The 26,383-nt window shown below is 42.6% G+C and overlaps 2 long non-coding RNA genes across 2 annotated transcripts in view; both read right to left on the reverse strand.

Moving 5' to 3' along the window:
• The window catches only part of LOC310827399, a 69,963-nt gene extending 62,802 nt beyond the window's left edge, over nucleotides 1–7,161 (reverse strand). The window contains exon 1 of the long non-coding RNA XR_014556346.1: nucleotides 7,109–7,161. This is a non-coding gene — a long non-coding RNA (uncharacterized lncRNA). The remainder of the gene's footprint in view (nucleotides 1–7,108) is intronic.
• Nucleotides 1–26,383, reverse strand: part of LOC310827398 — a 793,036-nt gene that overhangs the window by 301,145 nt on the left and 465,508 nt on the right. The window lies entirely within an intron of this gene.

Consider the following 26,383-nt stretch of genomic DNA (forward strand, 5'->3'; position numbering starts at 1 on the left):
ACTGTGTGTTTGTGGGCAGTAACTATCTCTCAGTCTAACCTACCTCCCAGAATTGATGTGAGAATAAATTGGCAGGACTATGTATACTATTCTCAGCTCCTTAGAGGAGGAGGAGCATAAAAATCAAAAGAATAGGTATTAACATATTTTATTATTTATGAAATTTATATGTCGCCTTTCCTCCCAAAGGATCCCAAGGCACACAAATGATTAAAGAGTTACAATACCTAAAAACAATTCCAATGCAGATGCAGACTGGGGGAGACATCTAGTACTTAAAAGTCTTCTTGGAAGAGGAAGGTCTTCGGTAGCTGTCAAATATGCAACACAAACAATATTGAAGGGGGGGAATTCCAAAGGCTATGTGCCATGACACTAAAAGGCCCAATTCTCATAGTGTTCAGAAGGGAGCTATCAATGAGAACCAAACATTTCAAATAGAATGTTCACTAGAGGAAACCAAAAAAAATTCCTTCCAGTAGCACCTTAAAGACCAACTAAGTTAGTTCTTGGTATGAGCTTTCGTGTGCATGCACACTTCTTCAGATACTGTGTATCTGAAGAAGTGTGCATGCACACGAAAGCTCATACCAAGAACTAACTTAGTTGGTCTTTAAGGTGCTACTGGAAGGAATTTTTTTTGTTTTGACTATGGCAGACCAACACGGCTACCTATCTGTAACTGGAACCAAAGGAAACCAATCTGACTGTTTTCCTGTCCAACATAAAGCCTGATTCTGCTGTTACCTGTCATAATGGGGGAAAGAACCTCTTTTGAAATCGTAACAACCTAGTTGTTTCTTGGCAAATGAATCTATATATTGCACCTCCTTTTTGGCTGCCAGTTTTTCACCTCATAGTGTTAACCACTGCAGAAGAGAGTTCACAACAAAACATCGTTGCATTTAAATTTCCTCTCATTTCTTTACCATTATTATTTTTAATTTTCTGTTTCTTCTTGGCCATATCCCTGTGTGTGTGTGTGTGTGTGTGTGTGTGTGTGTGTGTGATGTTTTTAAAAGCAAATGGTGACATCTAAGTCTTAGAGTAGACCCATTAAAATCAATTTCATTGAGCCTAGTCTGAGTAAAAGTAACACTGGATATCACTCAATAGGCATACAAAATGTGTAGCAGTGCCTGAAATTGGATCAGGCCAGTTTCACATTATATTTTGAACTGAAAGGACTAAGCTTTGTACCAACTACAGTTGTTCCATTTTTAGAGAAGAAGATGTCTTCATGCCCAAGGACGAGAGGGAGGCAGTTGTGACAGAAAGGCATCTGTTACTTTTTTAGAAGCGTTTATTAAAATCACTTTTTTAAAAAGAGTGATCATAATGCCCTCGTTATGATTATGGACCCTAATTAATTTATTTCTATTTTAATCCATTTGTGGCCCCTTTTGTAGTGCTCATTTTTATTCTTCATCTTCATATCTTTCCTTTCAGTTCTTGTTATCTCTTCCACATTACCTTTATGATTCTTTCTGATCAAGTTCTCTGAGAAGTTATTTCCTAAACCTAAACAATAAGCACTGGTAATAATTTCATGAACATAAACGTGACTGACCTGTTGGTTTTTCTCCACCTAGACACTTAAAATAATTTAATCTTCCATAGGCTTCCATTGGTTCCATGTTCTGAGGCAGCACTAGGTACAACCCAATTCTGAATGTGAACAGAAGTGTTACCTATTCCACCAGTTGCAAGTAAAATTACCTTCAAATAAATGTCTGCAAAGCAGTGAGTTGTTTAAAAAAAAACGTCATGGATTTGGGAGTTGCATGGCTCAAAGACCACCATGCAATAAGAATATTGTATATTAAGTCCACAAATTAATAGCATGTGCAGGGAAGAAATTCTCAGAACAGCAAACAAGATGACGGTTCAGCTGTCTCCTCTACAGCAAAATTACAGTCATACATTGAGATATTGTTTTTTTTGCCTGGAGGAACAGACATGAGGAGTGAGAAAATGGAGATTGTTCATGGAAAGGTCAGCACTCGTCATCATACAGAATTGGACTCTGGAAGGACATTGTAAGGAGTCAGATCTGGGTCATCTGTTGCTAATTTAAAATGTCAGGGAAACTCTATTATTCCCACGCCTTGACTGGCAAACTGAAATCTGTGAATTCCAAAAGCAGTGGCATTTCTAAGGAACTGTATACTACCTAAAGTACTAGTGCGTTTTCCATTGTAAACACCCACGGGCATATAAAGTGGGGCATGTTATAGCACTATTTCATTGTCACATCACTGAAATGTATCATCTAATAAGTAAGTAAAATATTTATTATCTATTATTATTATTATTATTATTTAGAATTATTGGTCACTTGTTATCTAAAAGGTATTGAAGCAACTTGCATATAAAAACTTAAACAAATACATTCTACATTTTTTTAAAAAAAACACACATATAAAACAGTAACATCTATCTATTTATCTAGGAATGGATTTATGGATATGGAGTGGCCCATCCTGTTTTGCCACCTGAGGCAAAATGGGAAGGTGCTACTCCCTGCCTCCCTTGCTGCCAAGCCTCTCCCCCATCACTTCCGCTGCCACCAGAATGCCCCCCTCTTACGGAACTTGGCAAGAGCCAGGGCATTCCACAAGGAACTACCACTTAACTTCCCTGCCCTGAGGTGGGGGAGACAAGCAACAATGCTGCACACAGAAACATCCAATTCTCGCAGAACCCGGTGAGAGCTGGAGTGTTCCACAAGGTGATGCCATTTGTCTTCTCCACCCCAAGGCTGGGAAGATGAACAGCAATGTCATGCACCAGAAAAAGGGGTGGTGTTCTGCCAGTGGACTCTTGTGCTTCTGCTGCCTGAGGCAGGTTTTTACCCTACCTCATTGGTGGTCCGGCTCTGGGATGGATGGGTGGGTGGGTGGGTGGGTGGATGGATGGGCAGACTTTGTGTGAAACTTTTCTATTTATTGATAGAATCTTCTTGCCAATAACTTGGATCCCAGCTTCCCTTCCATGAGTTGGAACAGATTTAATGGAATGGAATTGTGCTTTCCTATCTCCTCCTTACCTTTGCAGTCCCGTCCTCCACTGAAAACCTACTGCTACTGCTGTGTTTGGGAAACTCTTTGGAATATTATGAGACGTGATGAGTTACAGCAATCACTCCCTCATTTTACATGGATGATCAACTTAGGATCCAAGCTACTGGGTGAGATCCAGACAAACCGGGCATTCCTATAAGCAATTATTGAGAAGTTCCACTAAGATCAATGTAGGGTTGCCATACATTCGGAATTTCCAAAACTAAAAAAAAAAGCTCAACTTTTATGTCCGGATTTTCACTTTTTGAAATATGACAACCCTAGATCAATGGAGTTGCTTCCAGATGCCTGTATATCCCTCTCTACATTTAAAGTGCATGACTTCTCCCAAATAATTCTTGTAACTGTAGTTTATCCCTCGCAGAACTACAATTCCCAGCACCCTTAACAAACTATATTTCCCAATAGTCATGTACTTTATAGTTTATATGCAAGTTAGTTATACTTAAGTTCCACTGAAATCAATTTAGTCATTACTTAATTCCCATTGGTTTCAAACTTTGTGTCACCAACTTAGTCTAGATGCAAGACATCGGCTGTGACCTCCCCCTAAAAATCGTACAATTAACTTTATTTTCAGAACTGTAAAGAGGTCACCATATAAAAGTGTGACCTCCTTTGAACCCAAGAAGTTTACCCTGTTTTACAGTGACAGCCCACTCTTGTCATTTTCATGGTTTGCAAGGTCCAGAACTGTAAACCAATTTCTCAAGACCACTTGATCTGCAGCACTTACTGAGCTAACAGGAAGATGGTTTGTTAAAACATTTATACATCAGCTTCCCATATGCTCCATTTGCCTCACTACAAAATTTCAAAGTATAATAAAACATTGCTGACATTGAGAGCAATTGGCAACATCTGACCCATTTGGGACACTTAGCAAGTGATTATTTGGATCTGCAAAAGTGAATTTGACTCTACACTCATTTATAGCCCAAAATTTAAATTCAGCATCTATGGACTTTTATTATTTAGACTCTCTAGAACAAAAGACGAGACCAAGAGCTAACCGTAATTTTGAAACCATGATAAACCAGGCAGACATAGCCATGAGACATTATTTTGAAATCCTGTGAGAAAGGGGAGAGCAGGTATAGGCAAACTCCAGCCCTCCAGATATTTTGGAATTACAGCTCCCATCATCCCTAGCTAACAGGACCAGTGGTCAGGGATGATGAGAAATGTAGTCTCAAAACATCTGGAGGGCTGGAGTTTGTCTATGCCTTGGGTAGAGCATCATTTCCCATCCTTGGTTCTCTGATATTGTTGGACCTCACCACCCTCGGATTATGGGGGTTGTAATCCAACAATATATGGGGACCCAAGGATGGAGTGGCATTTGATGTGTAGTTTTGTGACACAAGTTTAAATAAACCATAGCTCTCTCCTGCCTACTTGCCTTTAAAATTTGATTTTGAGAACAAAATAGAGTCTGGACTGTAGAGTTCAATGAGTAGTCAATGCACAGTTGGACAGAGCTTCAAAACAAGTTTTTTTGACCATGGGTAAGGACCCTCAGATTCAGGATCCAAGCTTCTCCGTTTCATCCTGAATACTCTCCTCAGGCCACAAACACCCTGAATGCTTTCTGCTAGCTGGAATGTGTCCTTCACTGTGATAATGCCTCTTGATTACCTGCATGGAAGATGGAGAGATGGTGGGGAAGAAACCCTGACTGTTTCCATGAATCCGGGGACACTTTTCAACTTCAATGGATTTTGTATGGGGACTGATTTGTAAATCTGGGGACAGTCACTGGGAAACGGGGACATCTGGTAACCTTAATATAGTCTGTTGTATGAAGGTAAGAGTCATATCAAATGCCCCACTCACGTTTGTTTCTCATCTCACCCACCACTGGTACGCAGCCCTCAGAGGGAAACCTATAAGGCAATATGGACTTTGGTCCTCAAAGTGTTCACAAGTTCGACATTCAGAATCTGGAGAAGATAGTAATTGAAAATAATTTCTTTTCTTCCAAATCTTACCATTTGATACAAGTGAAAACGTGATGCGATCCTTCTCAAAATGTAAATTAAAAAAAGAAACACCACAGGTATCTTCCTTGAGTATAGGAATTATCTAGAAACCCTGAGAAGCACAGATGGAGCAAATTAAAGGATCCCATGCAGATTATGAGAGTGTGCTCTGCATTATCTGTCAGTGCCCTCTGCAAAGAGAAGAAGAAGAAGAAAATCCTTCCTGAGGGCAGGGGAGGCCTTGGCTGTAAAAAGGCTTTTTCAGTTAGTTTTTGAACCTTGGCTGCAGAAAACCTGGTTTGTTTTAATGTGGAATCTCTGCTTCAAGGAACCCTTTTCCTGTCGACATCACACAGCTAAAAATGGAGGGACGTCTGGTTGCTGTAGTTATTTTAATCTCCAGCCGCTGGGTATGTTGGTTGTGAGCCCAGCTGCCTCGTCGGACTGATACCGCAAGATACTTTGTACTGAGCTATCCAGTGCATGTGAGGAAATAAATGAATAAAATAAAAAGCAACTTTATTCTGCAAAGGCAACTTGAACTTGAATAATGCCATGTTGTAGACAACCTGGTGTCACGGTCCTGTGAGCTATTTATTTAAAATGTTTACACCCTGCCTTTCCTCAGTGAGTGCAAAGTGGTCAACAACAAAAATTAAAGCAATAATTCTGTAATATCATTTTGAGGTGGTGGCAGTCTGTACCCAGTATTCCAATTGTTGCACGATATCATATACCTTTCTACACTTTATTTTCTTAAACGGAGTGAAATCCTCAACCTCAACCCAGATTCACCAGAATGAGTGAGTGAGGATGTGGTTGATCGCAGGATCAGCCAGTGCAAGTCCCCAAAAAGGGGGATTCCAAGGGTATAGCAGGAGTGGGCAGGGAGACTGACACTGAATCCTAACTCTGTTCAGCTTGGTCATGTGACCTGGGAACCTGGCAGAATTTAAACCAGCAAAAAGGGTGGTGTAAATTAAACTCTGTTTCCTCAGAGTGCCTGCAGTGTTGCTGCAGCCCCTTGATTTTGTTTGCATTTTTCTATGCTATCATTTTTGTTGTGTGGTGGCCAGAAGTTTACAAAGGATTCCAGGAACAATATACTGTAGTATGGCGCAGTCCTAACTATGGGAAGCCAGTGTAATGTACACCAGCTTCATTTAAGACTGCTTAAAATTACACCTGTTCCAAACCCCATTCAGGAGCAAGGCTACAGTTCAAGTATCTGCAGCATAAAGACTCCACCTTGGTCCATCTGCTAGCTCGTCTAAGTCCCCAAGGGGTGAAGCCTACCTTGGAATAAGCCAAAGATGAGTAACCCTGCTTGACGTCTGCAGTCCAAATCAGGTGCAGAAGAGAGTCCCCAATTCTACCCTCACTCACTCACTCACTCACTCACTCTCTCTCTCACTCACATGCCACCTGCTAGAACATCCTAGTCTCCAAAAACTTACCACGGAGTAAGACAAAGCGGGGGGGGGGGGCAGATGGAAACAGGCCACCCAGTGGTTGAGAACAGTACTCAGTGACTATCACGATCAAGAAGTTCAGCAGGATAAGCCAAAAAAGTGCTGAATCCATATTTAGGCCCAAACACCAAGCCTAAATCAGAGCCTATTCACTCAGATACTTTTAAAGTGGAGATACCTGAACTGGAACCCTCAGAAATGGCACTTCCTGAGCCAGAAATCTCAATACAATTGTGCATGACGTGGAGAAAGTAGGCAATAATTTCATAATACTAGAAATGAAGTTCATAGTTAAACTTTGGAATTAGCTATGGACTAGCTTCCTATCCTCTCCAGGTTTTGCCAGCACAGACAATGCACAAGGTAGGAGATGACAGAATGCTAGGCTCCAGGCTAAGAAACTACTCTGTTAAGACATTCCATTCTTCAGGAATGGGGTGGGGCTATGAAGGGATAATCTGTCAAAAGTGGGCTAAAAAGCCTCATACCTTGCCAAACCAACTTGGAGCTATCCATGGTCCTGCATCTCCAGCCTGACATTGACTAAGCCACCCTCAAGTATCCACCTTACCTCCAGGCTCTCGCTCACAATTAGGACAGGGCTTCCTGTAGAGTTGCAACAAGACAGTGTTTTGAAAATGATTTGAGAGTGCAAATGCGACTGCTCAGTACATGACTCTATATGACTCTGCTTCAGGACCTGTCTCAATGTCAAGAGGAATTGCATGCTACAAACTTTCACAGCACTGTAAAGTTTCACATTTCAACGCTAGAAAGACAATTTCCCCCAGCAATTAATCAATGGCCGGAAGACCTCAGTGCTATCTCTGTATTTCAGCAGTCAGGGAACACCAACAGCCATTAAATGCCACTTAGACTGTAATTCTATGCCCACATTCCTGGGAATAAGTGGGGTTTGCAAGGGCTGCTGAGGAGAATAGGGCGTGTGGTTGAGGAGTGTTGGGAGTGGGTGGTCCTTACTAGTATGGCAGCTGTGGTGTAGAGATAGCAGTGACACCTACAGGCTGGGAGTGTCACTGCAGACTCATTGAACCATAGAGCAGGTATTTTAAAAAGTAGAGTAGAATAAAACGTAAAAGATGAGAGTATACATTGTCCTCATTCCCAAATTTCATACTTCTAACCCAAGGTACATGATCTCAGACTTAACTGTACAAGGCAGAAGTACATATTTGCCACTGTTCTAGGCACCCAAAGAACAGTGCCTACTGAAATCCATTTATTTCAAAAAGTTTAATATGGATCCATGTATAAGTATGCCAGATTTCATACTTTTAACCCAAAGTATGCCATTTTTTGCTTAACTGTTCCACCCCTCCCTGATGTTCCAAAAGCATATAAAAGAAAAGCTTTAACCATTATTATATTTGAAAATGGGTATAACTAACCAGCATTGTGACAGGAATATAGGGAAACAGAAATAGGAGGGAGAAATGGCAATCTTATTCAAAACGGATGAGAGAAAGCTTTGTTAGAAAAGAAAGGCAATTTGAAGAGTAAGACCCCGTTAGCTTCCTGTCTCAAGCCTACAGATTGTTATCCTTGGCAGTGAGCAAGTGACTTAGCGCAAATTGGATTTCAACCAAGGAAAAGAACAAGGAGCCTTTCAGTAGAGCCAATGCATATTATTAATGTACAACAAAATACTGAAAAGATGTATAAATATAATTATTAAGATGAAGGTTGCTCTTAAATATCTCCCTCATTATAGGGAAAGTAATTGTTTTGAGTGGTACAAATTTCTGACAACAAAAAAGATGATTTACTTAAAAAATGACTTTTAATAAAATGAATTGTAGGTTCTCAACCCTGTGGAAGCCACAATACACCTGCAGAAGAGTCAGAGATGGGACTCTGGAGGTGATCCAGCACTACAGAAGGACACTCAACAGATGAAGGTCATCTCCACTTCCCACAAACATGCACATATAAATGAGACCTTGAGCGGGACTCTGTAATCAGCAGCTGGAAGGAGGATCTGCTCAGTTCCTGTCAGCCAGACAAGAGTGGGAGCGTCCTGCTGCCAGGCAAGATAGTAGAGGGTTGAAGGGAAGGGGATAGCTGCATTCATGCTAAAATCTTTGGGTGATAGCCAGGGTTAGTTGTACTCAGAGCAGAGCTATGGAAGGCCATGGACTAAACTCCATTGATTTCAATGGGTCTACTCGGAGTATGACTAATGCTGCATAATATCACCCTTTATTATCTATTTGCCCAGCTGTACAAATTACAGAGTGCAGGAAATGGATGCATGCAGCTGCACCAGTGAATCTCCACCCATTGATGCATCAAACAAGCAGTTGGTTCAGTGCAGGGCTGGGTAAATTTAGAACAGGAGCTGAGTTCAAAGAGTTCACTGGATTAGACAAAAGCAAAGCTTCTAAGTAAAGCTACCCTGCACCAGAAAGGGAATTTGTTAACTGAAGTATCCTGATTACTGCACCCAACACCACTGAACTCACTCAATTAAACTTTTAACATGAGTGGCATTGTGCACTTCCAACTGGAGCAACTGGCTGCATGAAGTTAGAGTGAACTAGGGACAGTGTCCTTTAGGACAATATTCAGTGCAAGGGTTGTAGTCTTATTGGTCAACCAGGATCTTACAAAAACTTAAATAAGAAGGCAGAATCTGTCATGCTCTCTCTGGGGAGCACCAGTGATTGAAGTGAATAGACTTAGGGGAGTAGGGTGTGGAAAACTAAATAGCCCCAGTTCTGAAATCCCACACAAAACTGTCTCTGAAGTTCAGGCCAGAACGTATTATGTTTGCCACTAGCCAAGCCATGTGAGGCTGAGGGAACTAACAATTGGATGGCTTGCTGATGGCAGTAGAGATCTAAGCCCCATCCCTATGGCCTGGATGCTTTCAAGCATCATTTCCTTCTTGGGTACCAGGGTAGTTCCCAACATCTCTCAGTCCAATGCATTGAATCTAGAGGCATCTCCTGTCACCAACAAGTCTTACCCACTACTACTACTACTGTGCCCTTTTTTAACCATCATCTTGTAAAGGTTACTTGGATTGAGAAGGGGGGGACATGATGAAGAATGCTAGAGGTGGGCAGGATTTGGGTCTTTTAATATCTCTCAGGAATAGCTCTAAGTAACTGATTCTCCCCCCAAGAATTCTCAGGGAAAATTTGGGGGAAGAATTATAAGGAAAGCTAACCCATCACAAAATTATTCTGAAGTTAGTCACTGTAAACACAGAGAAGAAGTTATAGAGCAGGGATAGAAAACTCTTTGGCCCTCCAGTTGTTGCTGAACTTCAACTCCCACCAGCCCAGCCAGCATAGCCAATAATCAGAGGTGATGGGAGCTGGATTGTAGCAACATCTGGCGAGCCACAGGTTCCTCATCCCTGTTCCAGAGGATGAACTGGATGGCCTCATGTTTAATCAAAGTAACATGATTTTATAGGTACTTTTAAAATGAGGCTGAATTTAAATTGCATTTTAACCTGTATTTTAAATTGCTTTTTTTCTTTTTCTATTATGCTTTTACTGTAATTTTACTGGTGGTAGCCGCCCTGAGCCCGGCTTTGGCCGGGGAGGGCGGGGTATAAATAAATTATTATTATTATTATTATTATTATTATTATTATTATTATTATTATTATTATTATCGAAAAGTGTAAGCTCTTGAGTTTGTGGATAACCAATACACATTTTTATCAGCTGAATACTCATCCAGCAAGAATTGCACAGCAGAGAAGATGTCACAATCCTGTTTGATTTCAGCATCACAGTCTGAATTCCTGTAACTCACACCATGATATTTTAAAGTTAAGCAAGAAAACAGGGAAAGATTGTGGTAGATATAATAATGTAATTTACCTGGGAAATTATGTAGCAGACAAGTGTTTAAAGCAGAGAAAAACCAGATGGAAAGAAAGAATGGTAAACCTAGAACTATACAAGATGGGAATTCATGGGAATAAAAAACATGGCGAACAACGTTCCATTCTGGCAAAAGAAAGAGGCTTAATCAGCCATCGTTTTGACAATGGAATGTGGATCAGAGGAACGGCTCCTTATCAAATCAGATAGCACTGGGGGAGCTGCCATTACACACTCCAGATAAAAGAAAGCTATGATAAATGTTATTGTCTGTTGAGGAAATGAATTGGTGCATACAATAACAAGCATAATTAATTTTCACTACTGAAAATTCAGCAACACAAAGTAGGCTTTGAAGTGAGAAAGGAGAAATCTGTATTGCTTTCCTTTTTAAATGAAGAATTTTTACTTAGGTTTTCTCTAAAGTAGGAGTGGGGAAACTCAGGTCTGTGCAATTCAGCATTGGAATTTCAGGGCAGGGCTTTTGAGAGCCCTATCTGGAACTTACAGTAGGATGTTGAATCAGACCACTGATCCATCTAGCTCAGTACTACACTAATTGGCAGCAGCTCTCTCCCAGCCCTACCTGAAGATGCCAAGGATTGAACCTCAGACCTGAGACCTTCTTCATGCAAGGCAGATGCTCTACCACTCAGCTATGGCTCTTGGACCTTCTGCAAGCAACATCTGCGCTCCATTGTAGAACTGCTGCCTTTCCTCTCTCTTTCTTCTCCAAGATCCTTCCTTCCTCTCCTGTTCAGACCTGCTTCCCGATCCTCCCTCTGCTTCTTTTACCTGTGGTTCCCACCATCATTCACCGCCATGACTTTCCTCTATTCCCATTGCCCTCCTCCATTTCTGTCTCTGACTTGTTAAGCTTTTTGAGCAGGGACTGCACAAATTCTATGTTCTGTCCAAAGCCTGGGTTGTTGCTGCTAGTATCTAAACTTCCTTCCAAAGCAGTAGCAGCAGTTGAAGTGGTACTTAAGGTTATCGCTTGATAGACCTGCCTCCAGTGACAGGCCTCACAATTACTTGATAAGAAGGCAGTATCTGCGCAAGCCACTTCACACAGGCATGGTCTCACATTGCAGTGGTTGCTATCCCATAATAGGCATGGTTTGTGATTCTTTGATCCCTTAACAGCCCAAATAAAAAGCTACCCCAAAGACAGGCATCTCGACTCCAGTCTAGTCACACTTTTTGGAAATGTTCTTAGTAGTAGTGCCAAAATGTGAATGAGCATGTGTTAAATATTCCATTAAAAGCAATGTAGCACTACTAGACAACATCCCCACACAGGAGCAAGCTGGATTTACCAGATGTGTGTCTGCTGTTCCTGATCCAGTGCTTGATTGTGCATGGAAATATAGGTTTATTCAGCAGGATCGCGGTGAACGGAGATTTTTATACTAGCGCACTTTGGCGATTTAACAGAGTTCTACCAGCCCTACAAACAAATAATCCCTGCAGAAATGAAAAGCAAATGCATATATTCAGGGCTGTTAACTTTTTCCTTTCTTGACCAACATGCAATCTCATACATCTACTCATCTCACAGCTTGAAGATTAACAAATAAAATTAGTTTAATTTCAACATTCTGCCACAAAAGAAATTTGGAGGATTTCATTTTCAGTAGCTAAAGTTTTTTTTGTTTTGCTAAAAAGTAAGTCCTTCTTCAGTATTGCTTTTGGACCTTTATATGTTGTATGGATCTGTTTTCCGGGGGGGGGGGGGAGAAAAAACAAGACCCTGGCATGAGATCTTGGGATGCCAGGCTCTATTTTGAGCTTCTTTCATGGTTTTCAACCTTTTTACCCATCTTTTTTCATCAACACACTATTGTTCTTAAGCATTACTTTTTATATGCACTTACTTAACATTTTTTTCTCTTCTGTTCAACAATTTTTTCCTTCCTTTTCAACTTTCATTGCTATTTATTTTCAACCCCATCTTATTTCCTTTGTCTCTTTCATCAGATTATTTCATGAGTCTTTTTTTAAAATAACAATTCATTCACTTTCTCTCACTTTTTAATCGTCTGGATGCTCTTCCAGTCTAGCAGTCTAACTCCACCAGTCTCACCTACTGGGTTTAATTTTTCTTGAATGACAGTTGTAAAGGCAGGAAGATCAACAGATTAGATTAGGCAAAGGTTAGAGCCAATGAGCCTTTTAAAATACCTCCTCCTGACATCCCAGTGAACCTGTTACTCAACTTCCCTTGCAATAAAGAGCTGGACGTTTTATCTTACTTGAGCCACAGAAAGAGCATGGGGAGGACAGTGCTTAATTATGGAGGAAGAATCTTTCATGAGGTGGATGGCAGCCTTGATGCTGTGATTCTTATTTTAGATATCTAGACTGAACAACTGCTGATCCGGGAGCAAAGAACATAATTCATGTCAATAAGTAACATATGACGTTTTGCTTTGGTTTGAAATGATTACTAAGAACAATAAAATCAATAGAAATTATCAGAGAATTTGCAATGCGTAATTCATGGGTTATAATCATAGAGTTGTAGAGTTGGAAGGGACCCTGAGGATCATCTAGTCTAACCCTTGCAATGCAGGAATATGCAGCTGTCACATACAAGGATCAAACCTTCAACCTTGGCATTATCAGCACAATGCTCTAACCAACTGAGCTATCCATGCACCAATTATGAATGTTGTTGGACTACAACTCTCATCAATGTAGACAATGGACGTTGTTGGCTGGACAACATCTGGAAGGCCACAGGTTTCCCATCTCCGATTAAACTGCTACAGTTAAAACTGCATGTGCACTCTTTGAAACTGATGTAAGAACAACCCAGTTCCATTCCCACTCATTTCATCTTCTCTGGGTGCTGCTGTTGTCCAAGGCAAGGCCGATGGAGACAAGGAACAGCAGTGTCCTCCCTGTGGAACTCCCCATCAAGAGAGATCTATTTGCTGTCCCAATATATTTTGCTGCCTGAGGTGAAGGACCAGATGATGATGCCCCTTCTCTGTGTCACATACAATCAGCAACCGGACAGACAGGCAATTTAATTTTACTTCAATGCTGGTGTTGAAACAGTGTCCTCTACCACACCCAAGGGCACCAAGCATCCTTAGGCAGTGCAAGGCAGGGTAGGTGGGTCACAGAACTCTGTCCTCTAACAACTTGTTGATGCTCTCTGTCTCTCAGCACCTGCCGCCTAAGGTTCCCACCTCACTCTGCCTAATAGTAGGGCTACCACTGCTTAGGCAGTTCACTGGATACTTTTATGCAACAGGTAGAAATTTTTTTGTATTAAGAAAAGCTTTTTTCCATTTTCTAGTGATTTTTCTTTGTTGTTTTGCTTTAATGGGCTTTGTTAGGGTGGCAACGTGTTCAGAGTGTCAGAATAGAACAGGGGATAGCCAGGTTCAGATCACCAGTTAGTCATGGAGCCCACTGGGTGACCTTGAGTGTCACTATCTCTCAGTCTAGCCTAGCTGAAAGGATATCATGGACTGGTTGGATGCCGAAGAGTGATGGGAGACACGTGCTGGGGAACCCCCAAGGGAAGAAGGCTCAGAGCCCAGGGATTGGTGGTGGGATGACAATGAGCCATCAAAGGAAGAAGAGGGAGAAGACTGGGAAGAGGAGGTGTCAGAAGCTGAAGGGGTAACAGGATTTAGTGCAGAAAGGGAACAATCCAGAATCAGAGGCAGAAGTAAAGGCTGGACAGGAGGGGGACCAAGAGGCAGAGATGAGTCAGGCTGGTGAAGAAGACTGACTGCATCCAGTTCCCCCTGGTCTACCCAAACCAGAAGAGGTATAAAGAGGGAGGAGCAGAGATAGATATGGTAACACAGTCTCATATTGCTTGGGAAGGACCAAGAGGATGAAGAGACTTAAGACAACGGCAGGAAGGTGGGGACCTTCAGTCCCCACAACTGCTTCATAAGGGCAAGATCTACTGGGATGAGCTGCTGTGCTCAGTAGGCCCGGTCTCCTGAGCTGATTGTTTCCTTGAATAGAGAGTTAACTTCACTGACGCCGTGCGATTTATTGCCGACCTGCTCCTGTCTCCCACTTCTGACACAGGGTTGTTAAGAATATAAAATGGGAGGGGAGAAGTAAGTAGAATCATTTTGTTGGAGGACCCAACAAAAATATATTGCAAACAAGATGTATGGTTTAGCATCTGCCAAAATGAGGCATTTCTATTTTTTTAAAACTGCATTTGCAGGGCACATCAAATATTACCACATACACCCTTTCTATGCAAATAATTGGTTTCTATTAAGGAAATGATAATTGAGGAAATAGCCCTCACAGAAAAATAGTACCTTTCCAAAATACTTAGGTATTTTTAACAAACAAGTAAAAATCCCTTAATATAACTAATTACATCATCCATTTCCAAGCTTCAGATTTCCCACTATACATTGTTATTTTAACTCTGACAATCCATGTCTGCTAGGAGCCATATCATACAATCAGCAAGCACTGTAATGTTATAAATAACTTCCTACATCAAAGACTAACAAATTACTTTGATGCCTTCCTAAAAGTCAGTGGTTTTCTGAACTCTAACATTTTTGCCTTGATCGTATGATAGGAAATCATTATACAGTAGAGAACACCTTGTTTCCATTCACAGTTGTTATTTTTGTGAAGAGGCATTAACCTCTGACCTTTGACATGTCTGTATCAGTAGCAGTCAGATCCAAAAAGTTTCAGCCCAATAATCTGGGGTACTGCAAGAAAGAGTGCAGGATCAAGGTTCTTCTCTGTACTGTCTATTCAGTTGTATTTTACACAGAGACAAAATTATCAATGATTTCTGCGTTTCCTTGGCAATAAACAAAACATGAAGTGTCAAAAAGTAAAGCAATGGGCTATTAATCACACCCTCTTGATAACCCTGACCCTACTAAAGCATAACATCTGTCCTGTGTTTTATATGGCTCAGAGCCAGAGTCAGGATAAGGGAAGCTGCAGTTTCAATGGTCAAATATTAACATTGCACAGCATGTTGATTTTGTAAGCACCCTGAAAACTCAAAGACTTTAATGGGACTGTCTTTGATTTGGCTTCTATCCCATCTATTAATATTCCTGGAGTGAGTCACCCATGTGAACAGCCAAACGCTAACAAAGTCATGTCTAGGCAGCCCCAGAAACAGCCACTCCCTTCTCCAGGAGAGAAGAAATATCTGGGACTAGCAACTGGAATAGATACAATGGTTATGTAGTAAAACCAAGTCACTGGCTTCTTTCAAAATTGATCCAGAGCAATCCAAGTGTGAATAATTATTCAAATTCAGGTTGCGCAATAAATATTGATTTGGCACTTTTGTGTAACAATCTCGCCTCCCTGCAAAATCTGACTTTTTCCAGAAAGGAAAGTGGTGGAGACATACAGTGGAAATGTGGGGCAACACCTGTACAAACAAATCGGAATGGATGCCCAGTAAGTAGCCAATAACCTTCTAACTTCCCTGCAAGCTGTATTCAAACATATCAGGATGAATGCTCAATATGGGTTGTTAGGAAGCAACCCACATCTGACCTAAATCAGGAGGCAACATGCTAATCTACTCACCATGGTATGCTTCTCCATCTGTCTTAGCTTTGTTCATTTCCACTAGTTGAGATGACTTGGTATACTTTCCTTGAAGTTGGTCACCAGGGGCCTGTAGAAGATAACATTAGCCTATGCAGGCAGACTACTTCCTTTTCACGTCAAATCTCCCTATTGCTCAGCCAGAAGGTGGAAACCGTCTGCCAAGGTATTCATCTTTGTTTTTCCTGGTTACATCTGAGCAGGCTTTGTGCCATTTTTCCTGACCTGAAGAGGGTCTCTGTGGGTAAAAACAGGGAACCCCTTGCACCAGCAGAATGCCACTTCCATTCACAGAAGGGGACTTCCCACATTTCCCACATATAATGAGCCTCTTTAGGTGATAAAGAACAGCACAAAGCCTGTCCGTGTGTAACGAGAACAAACAAAGATGAATGCTGCTGTAAGAATCCACTCCAATACTTAGTAAGAACCAGTGCTTCCAACTGTAAGTAATCCTACTCGAGGTCAGTAAGACTCCTATAGAGTTAAATTGAACACATATGTTTTTGCTGGATGCAGGATCTAGACTAGCTAAGAAGCAAGCCAACACTCTCAGCAGCCAAGTAAATAGCAGCCAATACATACATACCTACAACACATATGCTTCACACCTATGTGAAGATTAGAAAGCGTAAAATGTCTCTCATGATGCAGTCAGGTGCTTGGCAGACGAAATGCAGGTAGCTCAGCTAATTTAGAGGCAAGCAGCAAAGTGACAGGCAAGTTAACAGGGATTCTAGAGCTGGGATCCAGAGGATGGTCTAGACAGATAATTATAAAAATATGTATATGAAAAGGAGATTCCCACAGCAATGGATGGACACAGACAATCCTCTAGTGAGTGGTAACTTACAACAGTGCCTGAATATAACCACTTGATAAGCCAGTTGGTTAAAATTTTGCCAAGTGGTAAGGAACATTTAAGCACCCAGCTGCATCCAATAAGAAATCTGGGGAAAGAGAAGAATGTTAAAAACCTCCTTACCACTTCACAGGACATGACAAAATACAAACTTTCCAAGTGATTCCATGCACTCCATAGTAAGTTATCACTTGATAAATTGTCACCTCTACTGACCCAGTATTTACTAGGCCAACAATTGCAGCTATAACTTGGGCAGCAGCCTTTAAAACAATTAATTAGCTAGATTAATTGATTTGGAACATTTTTAATTGCCTGGCTTCTGGGGTGTGAGCCAAAGTTATATTTGGAGAAAGGGTGTTGTTCAGAGAACCAAATGGATATTGGAATGTCCTTCATCACCGTTTATGGACCCCTATTGTTGTAAGAACATATCTACCTTATCAAGTAACTATCAAATCAGTGCATGCTGTTTAGGGGGCTGAGCACATAATGACAGTAATACTTTTTGATTATTATTTTTTTAAAAAAAAAGGGATTGGGCACAAATGTTTAAAATGAGGAACACTGCAGAAATGAATCAAGTTTAATATCTGAGGGACACTAATAAAAGAAAAAGCTTGTCATAAAAGGATTGACTGAAACCTCAATTAATGTGAGATGCCCAGACAAGGAGTTCATGTAATTTGTCATGCCAAGGCCAAATGAACTGTTCTATAATGCACAGGTGAGCATCTGTCCAGTTACCAGTCACCACCTCTGTCAACAACATGCCACTCACACGGGAGGGGGAGGGCATTCACAGCTGGTGCAGAGCAGACATTACTTGGATTAAAAGGGGTGTAATTACCCAGATGCACATACCTGGAATTCTTCCTAGACTACCTGTTCCTCATCAAATGTAGATTTCATCCTTGAGGGAAGGAAAGAGGTAATGATGGATGTGCTCAGCAAGGGGGATTTCAGCAAATGGATTTCAAGTTGTTGAAAAAATCTTGAGAAATACCTTTACATTAAAATCACAAAGCATGGAAACTACTTTGTGTAATTAACCCTCAGAGCAAATGCCTTATAAAGACTGCCAATGCTGAACACAGCTGGAGGTGGCGGAAGAATCGAATCCAGTTTGCAGAGCCAGTTTGAAATCAAGTAATGGAGAGTTGTGAAATCCAACACAGGCTCTGAAGAGCACCCGAAAAAGCTTCATAATAGAGTCGTCCAGACTGTGAATTTCATACCAGGTTCATTTTCTGATTTGAGGATTGTCTGGCCTATGCGGATAGGATAAGTTTGCTTTAGAACTTGATTGCAATGGAATCCATCACCATCCCTAATAGGTTGCTGATGTGCATCAGGTCAAACTGTTTGTTCATCTAGACCAGGGGTAGGAAACCTTTTTGGCTATCTGTCCCCCAACCCCCCAAGGCCAATTGTGGCAAATAGGCAGACAACCTGCTTGACAAACACCTGACATCATTATGATGGCAGATGATTGACAAGTGGATTGTCCCTCCCATCTGTCAAAGCCCTTCCCAAACACCCAACAGCCAACTGGTTGTCAGGGAACTGCAGCGCAAGGGACGTTGCCAGCCCTGCGCTCAGCAAAGCACTGAACACAGGGCTGCATTCTGCGGGGATCAGCTGTGCAACCAAATTGTCCACAGGATCCTGCCACATCTCTATCTGCCCCACACCTGATGTCACATATGACTAGAGGATAACGGCCTTGTGGGCAGGAGTTTTGCCACCCCGATCTAGCCAGGTATTGTCTATTCAAACTGCCAGAGACTCTCCATGGTCTCAAGCGCAGGACTTTTCCAGGGCTCTTTTAACAGGAGATTGATCAAACTCATGCTGGTAGCTTCAAGAACACCATCCTACCATCTCATCCTCTGTCGTCCCCTTCTCCTTGTGCCCTCCATCTTTCCCAACATCAGGGTCTTTTCCAGGGAGTCTTCTCTTCTCATGAGGTGGCCAAAGTATTGGAGCCTCAGCTTCATGATCTGTCCTTCCAGTGAGCACTCAGGGCTGATTTCCTTAAGAATGGATACGTTTGATCTTCTTGCAGTCCATGGGACTCTCAAGAGTCTCCTCCAGCACCATAATTCAAAAGCATCAATTCTTCGGCGATCAGCCTTTTTTATGGTCCAGCTCTCACTTCCATACATCACTACTGGAAAAAACATAGCTTTTACTATACGAGAATGAAATGATAATGTACTCATTTATTCTGGCATAAACGCTGACAGTCTTGTGTTTTGAAGCATTGCAATGCAGAAAGAGCTTTGAATTTTAAAGGAGATCTCTCGTGGCTGCTGGTTTTTTGTGTTGTGTCTGCGTTGTTTCCTCTCTCTTTTTTCAAAATTGACTTTTATCAGTTTTTTGTGGACTGTCTGTTGCACTGTGTATTTCTAGTGAAAAAGCAACTGATACACATTGGTTAGCGATGAAACAATGTAAGTGGTGTCACAGTAACAAGAGTGGCTGGTTGTGGCTGGTTAAATGAAGAATGGCTGGTTAAATGAAGTGCCAACCAGCCTAGCATCCCATTTTCAACTGGAGTTGCTTCCAGAAAGCCAACAAGCACAGCCTGGAGGCAACAGCATCTGGTGTAAAGATGTATACATTCCCTGAACATGGAGGCTCCATCTAGCTATCATGGTTTGATATGAGTTAATAGATCTGTCCTCCTATAAAATAGCCAGATTAAGCTTCACCCACATTAAGATGCAAGCCTCATTCCTTTTCTCCAGTTATAGGTTCTTTGACAGCCCAGGCAGCTGCCAACAACAACAAAAACCCCACATCTAGATATAGGCGCTGTGTCATTTTTCTTGGAACTTTGAAGTGTCAGGCATAGCTCTAATGGCTTTAGCCAAAACGTAGCAGAGTTTTCCTGCACAGCGAAGAAGCTAGTTGAGGTGGAAATGACTAGTCAGCTAGACTCAGAATAACTATTTACAGGATTTATTAAAAGGAAAAATAAAACCAGCAGAGTTTCTGCATACAAAACAAAGCAAAATAAATCCTTTCTTTCTCTCTCTCTCTCTCTCTCTTAACCATACACAGCACTTCTACTCCTAACACACCCCTCACAAACTGTGCTAGCATTCCTAGATAACAGAGTTGAGTGCTGGTCGTTAACCAATCAGAGTAAGTAGTTTCTAGGTCAAGCAGACCTTGGCTTTCTGCCAAGAGTCAATTGACACTGCCTTGAGTTAATTGTGTGAAGCCAGAATCTGTAAGTTTTCATGAGAATCAATTAACAGAAACTGAACAATTTTAGGGTGTTCCGATGAATATACATAAAGCTTGTCACTCAAATGTTTGAGGCCTGCAGCTGTTCCGATATGATAAATTTGTCTGCCTCCAAACCTGGCTGTGCCATTTTTATGTATGGAAGAAATATGTGTAATTATGAGTAGAATGTGAGCAGAGAGCATCCTTTCTGTTTTATTGGTCTGCATACCTTCAGATAATATGATAATTTCTCTGGGAACACTGCATTTCAAAGCTGTTCTGTTCCCAGTAATTCTTCAAGTTTATTTCATCAGCACCCAACTCACAAATTTCGGGGAAGTGGAAATTGTGCCGAATGATTTGAGGAGCAGACTATAAAAGTCACAAACATTTTTATGGCAAACATTTTGCTTTAGGTTTTCAGCTGCATCTACGCTCTAGAAGCCAGTGCTGGTTTCTACAGCTGTCATCCCAGATGCCTTTGACCTATTTTATGTGAGGACAAATGTCTTGCTAATGGCACTATTGACTGAAAAAGCTACTGTTGAGGGTGTAAGGAATGAAGCCTATAAAATACTTTTTTAAAGAAGAAAGAAGTCCTAGTTAGTAGGTCTACTATTTCCACAAGGTGTGATCAGCTGCTTTTTCCTGTAAAGATTAGAACTCAGAGCCCATTAACAATCAGATGGGTTTTTTCCATATAAGAATAGTCTAACAAGAGGCAGAGTGTGCCCTGTCATCTTCATGGGCAGTCCAATTCTCTACTCAGAAGCATGTCCCATTGGCTGAATCTCTCCATTTTCATTTCTCACAATTTCTCATCTTTCCAATCTTAAGATCTGATCTACACATTTCTAAATCAGTTTGCAATTTTTTAAAGCAGTGTGTTACTGCTAATATTTTTGTATGCAGTTTTGCCCTAATATACACATTTTTACCAGGCAATATCTCCTAATACCATGCATTTTTATGTTGTTTTCACTAATAGGCTTATTTGTATAGGCACTATACAACAGTTCATGCTCTTTTGTAATCACAAGCAGGAAAAGCACTGTTGCTTTCAGAACTTCTGAGCAGACATGCATACAAAGAGCTTTCTATAGAGGCTTGATTCCTAGCCCTCTTTTCATACAAGCTATACCATTTTTGTACATCACAGCAGAAGCCTAATGAGAACACAAGGTATGGATCATTCGTGGTTATACTTTGCTGCCTCCCCATTTGCCATCTTTATGATTCTAACAATCTGCAGCTACAAAAACAGCATACAGAAAAGAAATGCTTTGCTCCAACCTCAAAATAGAGAAAGAGCCATTCCAATAGAATTTTCCCATGGAATCTGGAGCAGAAAATTATTTGGAAAGGGACTTGGAACGAAACTTGTGTGATTCTTCCCCTTCTCTTCCCTCTGACACCACTTTTCTGATTTCAACAAATTTCCACAATACTTAACTTTGTGAAATGTTTTAAGTCCAGTCTCTGCCTAGCATAATACGCCCTGAATCCAAGAATAGCCTTGAAAGCAGCTCTAGTTTCTGACACACAAAACTGCACACAGTTGATACAGCAGGAAGGAGAGGCTTCCATAGATCTGTTCCTCCCAACTATAAGACTAGATCTAAAATTTGTCAGCTGTTTGGATCCTGTATAAATTACAGATCACTGCATTCCCCTTTGATGCTCTATGATTATCCCTTCCTCAAACCCTCTTCTTGAAGAAGAAACAAAAGTTAAACTTGAACCTCATCTGATTCACACAACACTTAAGGCAGATTCAGATGCACTCTTCCCACATCAGAAGAAGAGCTGTGGGTTTTTTGTATGGACAGTGGTTAGACCTGGGTGCCTCTCTCAGTTGTGTTGTTTAGTCTCTCAGCATGTTAAAAGAATCCATTAAATTCTTATGTTTGCTTGTGCCTTTTGTGTGTGACAAGCTGCTTTCCAGTAGGGTCCTAAAGCCTCCCCCTCATGACTGTCGCCACATTTTTTGTCATCTCACCATAATACAGTGGTACCTCAGATTAAGTACTTAATTCGTTCCGGAGGTCCGTACTTAACCTGAAACTGTTCTTAACCTGAAGCACCACTTTAGCTAATGGGGCCTCCAGCTGCCACTGCGCTGCGATTTCTGTTCTCATCCTGAAGCAAAGTTCTTAACCTGAAGCACTATTTCTGGGTTAGCGGAGTCTGTAACCTGAAGTGTATGTAACCTGAAGCGTATGTAACCCGAGGTACCACTGTACCTTAAATCAGAGTGCAATCTGGTAACTGCAATGAGGACATGTCAATGCACAACATTGCTTTCAGATATTGATGCTGGACCTTCCCTTCTTCTTCTTTAAAAAATTGAAAATTAGCAGCTTCTAACCATGATTGTCTACATACCACCTCTAGTGACAGAAGCAGTATGTATCTGAATAGCAGTGGCTGGAAATCACAACTCAGGAGAATGCTCATTTTCTATTTGCAAGTTTCCCACAAGCATCTCGTGTCCACTGTGAGAACAGGATGCTGGACTAGATAGTCATTTGGTCTGATCCACCAGGGCTCTTCTTGTTTGTATTATCTGGGCGCTTTTTAGAGTAACCTTTTTTTTCATTCATCCTGTAGAGTGGATACAGATCTACAACATTTTAGTGGTGAGCTCACTGTAGAGGCACCATAGGCCCCTATCCCATCCTTTCCCATGAACTAAAGCTCAAGGAAATCTGCTTTGAAGGTATCCAGCAGAAGCTGAATCTGAACCTGGTCTGATGAGAACCTGGACAAAATAGACACACGGTCCTATATGTAGCTACTGGGCACTATCAGAGTGTAGAGTGGGGAGATGTTTTTCCTCTATAGGAGTGAAATAGCTCAGTAAATCACTCCGTGAAAATGTCTGTACACTAAAAACAAAAAATAAAGTTAGACACATGATGAATAGATCATAACCACCTTCTGAGCTAGACATTTTGCTGCCTGAAGCAGAAGACATGATGGCAGCCCTCCTATTCTATGTACCAAACTTACTTCAGCACTGATGGTGGGACAGCATCCTACACCATACCTGAGGGCGGATGGCTACCTCAGAGGCCACAAGGCAAGCTGTGTGGCACATACAGCTCTGTTCTCCACAATCTTAATGCTGTTCCTCACCTTCTATCATCTACCAACTTAGGTGGCCACCTCACTTTACCTAATAATAAGATTGGCCCTGTACAACTTTCCTTCAATCCACAGTCCTCTGTTCTCCCAGGGTACGTGAATCAGACCTAAGGTTTTCCCAGATGTGAGCTGGTATTATCTTTTTTCCAGTTGCATAGGGCCTGGGCCTGGCTCTTTGCAGGCTCCATTATTTTCTCTCTCGTATTTTCTCATGAGCATGTAGTCCATCGGAATTACTAGTGTCATGCCAATCCCATTTTCAAGCATGCCAAAGGAAGAGGTTTGCACATTCCTATTTGGAAGATCATTGCTCTCATGTGCTTGTCTGTAAATTTATCTTGGTGCTCAGTCTAAATAATCCCTATCTCTAATTCAGACCATCGCTTCCAATTACAACCCATTTCAGTATAAAGAATAGGAGGAGACTTTCAAAACAAGAGTTCTCTTTTCAGCACAGCAATAGCTGAGGGAAGAGGACAACCAGCCAATATCATCATGTTGTTGGCAGGCCCTTGCTTTTCTTATGTCACTTCGGTTTACCTCAGCAGCAAACTTGCACTCCTCTTAAGAAAAGATAGCCATCCTCCCACTTCAAAAACATTTATTCATTATTTTAACATAAAAGGCAACTCCAAAAGAAAATATATTTGTCAGAGCCACCCGAGGTCCCAGCTCACAAGAGACCAAAATCCAGTCCAAGTTATATACAAAAGGTTTTATTGAAGAACATTGTTGTCGTTACATCCAAGCTCCGTGGCTCAGCATCTGTTACCCTTAGATGTTAGAAGTCCCCTCTGAGTCAGTCCCGCCCCTGCACCAGCTTAAGAGGCTTGTACTGCTCCACCTTTTCCTCTCCTTCCTTTTCCGCAGGGTCTTTCTGCCCCCCTGTGCTCCCTCCCTCCGGGACTCCCCCGAGGCTGAGTCTTCTGACGCCTGCTCCCCCCTCCTTCGTGCTTTGGGACCAGGCTCCTCCTCAGGGCTCTCCTCATTTCCGCGCGCCTCCACATTTGAACTTGGCGCGCGTACGTTGCCTCTGACCTTCCTTTCGACCGTTACGCTACTCTCGGTACTACACTCCTCCCCTTCTGGCAGGACGTTCTGCTCCGAACTCCTTCCCCTCTCTGCTTCCTGTTCTGCTCTTTCTGACACACTGGCAACTCCACCCCCTTCACTCCGTTCCGACGGAGAGGCCGGTCCCGATCTCCAGCCCCCACTGGGGACTCCCCCTTCGTTCCCCTGCTTCTGACTGCCTCCCTCTCTACTGCCCCTTGGCCTGACCAGGGGGGCTCCCTTTTGGGAATCCTCGGATTCACTTGACGGACTCACTGACAACCTCGGGTCGTCGTCGTCCTCTTCCTCGTCGCCCTGGGACCCCTCCCCCTCGCTCTCTGTCCCTGAAACCCTGACATCCATCCCCCCCTCGAAGCCCCCCCCTTCCCCCCTCCCGCCCATCGGGTGCAGGTTATAGGAGCTGCAGCTCTTCGGAGGTGGATGCAGGATACAGGTTGTGTACCTCCATATCCTCTGCTTGCAGTTCGGTGTATGAGTGTTCGAATTCGGGTTCTTGACCCAAAGTGTTCTCTTCTCCCTCTTCCATTGGTACCTCGTCTGGTGCTGCCGGCCAAGGTCCCGTCAGCCATTTCCTGCGCCAGTCCTCCTCTGGTTGCTCGTCCCACCAATAAGAGGGTTCTGTGTCCACCCCTGAGCACGATCCCCTGGGCGGGCTAGATTCTGGCGTTCTCTCCTCGGCTGAAGAAAAACCCCGGAAAGTACTGTCTGAGAGTGTGGGCGTAAAGAGCCAGTCATCAAAGTACTCGGCTGGCATGGGTCTATGCGGGAAAAGGGCATGGAACTCGTCTTTTAGAAGAGGTTCGTCTAAAGCGTAGCCCGGCACCCAACCGTTGGCACTGGCTGGAGTGCCCTCTGTAGCTAGAAAGTATTCTACCCCCTCTTCCCCCCATCTCAAGTCCAGGATTTCTGTGACCTCGTTGAGTGGTTCGGCCCTAGGCGCCCTCTCCCTCTCCTGTGACTTAGTGTGTAGTTGCGGGACTGTTTCAGACTCCTGAAACCTGTGCGGTGCCTTGTAGGGGGTGAGCACCGACCTATGAAATACCGGATGCTGCCCATCTGGTGATGTCCATGTGTAGAGTCGTCTCTTGTGTTGCTGGAAAAGCGTGTTTGTGATGACCAGCTTGTTCTCTTGACAGAACTCTATTAGCCTTTGCCCTGCTTCGTTTTGATCTCCAAGGCCAAACTTGCCAGTTGTTCCTTGGGATACCAGGGTTCAAATCCCCACTGAGACCTGGCTGTGTAACAGTAGACCAAGCAACATATCCTGAAACCAGACTGGACACCGCAGGACTGGGGGCGAGGGGGGGCAAGGAAGGGGAGAGAGAGAGAGAGAGAGAGAGAGAGAGAGAGAGAGAGAAAGAAGAAGAAGAAGAAGAAGAAGAAGAAGAAGAAGAAGAAGAAGAAGAAGAAGAAGAAGAAGAAGAAGAAGAGGAGTAGTAGTAGTAGTAGTAGTAGTAGTTTGGATTTGATATCCCGCTTTATCACTACCAGAAGGAGTCTCAAAGCAGCTAACATTCTCCTTTCCCTTCCTCCCCCACAACAAACACTCTGTGAGGTGAGTGGGGCTGAGAGACTTCAAAGAAGTGTGACTGGCCCAAGGTCACCCAGCAGCTGCATGTGGAGGAGCGGAGACGCGAACCTGGTTCCCCAGATTACGAGACTACCGCTCTTAACCACTACACCACACTGGCTCTCGGGGGGGGGGGGGAGAGAGAGAGAGAGAGAGAGAGAGAGAGAGAGAGAGAGAGAGAGAGAGAGAGATGGGTGTGATAGTGTGTACATGTGCACTGTGTTTTTTGACATGCATGTTTCTGTGTTGGAGAGCTCATACTGAGGCATGGGTGTGTGTGAAAAAGTGAGTTTATTACACTATCTGCCAGTGTGCAACCATGTCATAGTGTGCTGTATGTATCTATGTCATGATGCATGTGTGCTTTTCTGTACAGGGGCAGCCCATCCTATTTCGCCACCTGAGGCAAAACAGGAATTGTCACCTCCTGACTCCCTCACACCACGGCCCACTTCTGCCACTGCCACACCCCAGCTCTTGCCGAACTCAATGGGAGCCATAGTGCTC

The sequence above is a fragment of the Podarcis gaigeae genome, assembly GCF_964106915.1.
Source record: "Podarcis gaigeae genome assembly, chromosome: 11".
Classification (NCBI taxonomy): Eukaryota; Metazoa; Chordata; class Lepidosauria; order Squamata; family Lacertidae; genus Podarcis; species Podarcis gaigeae.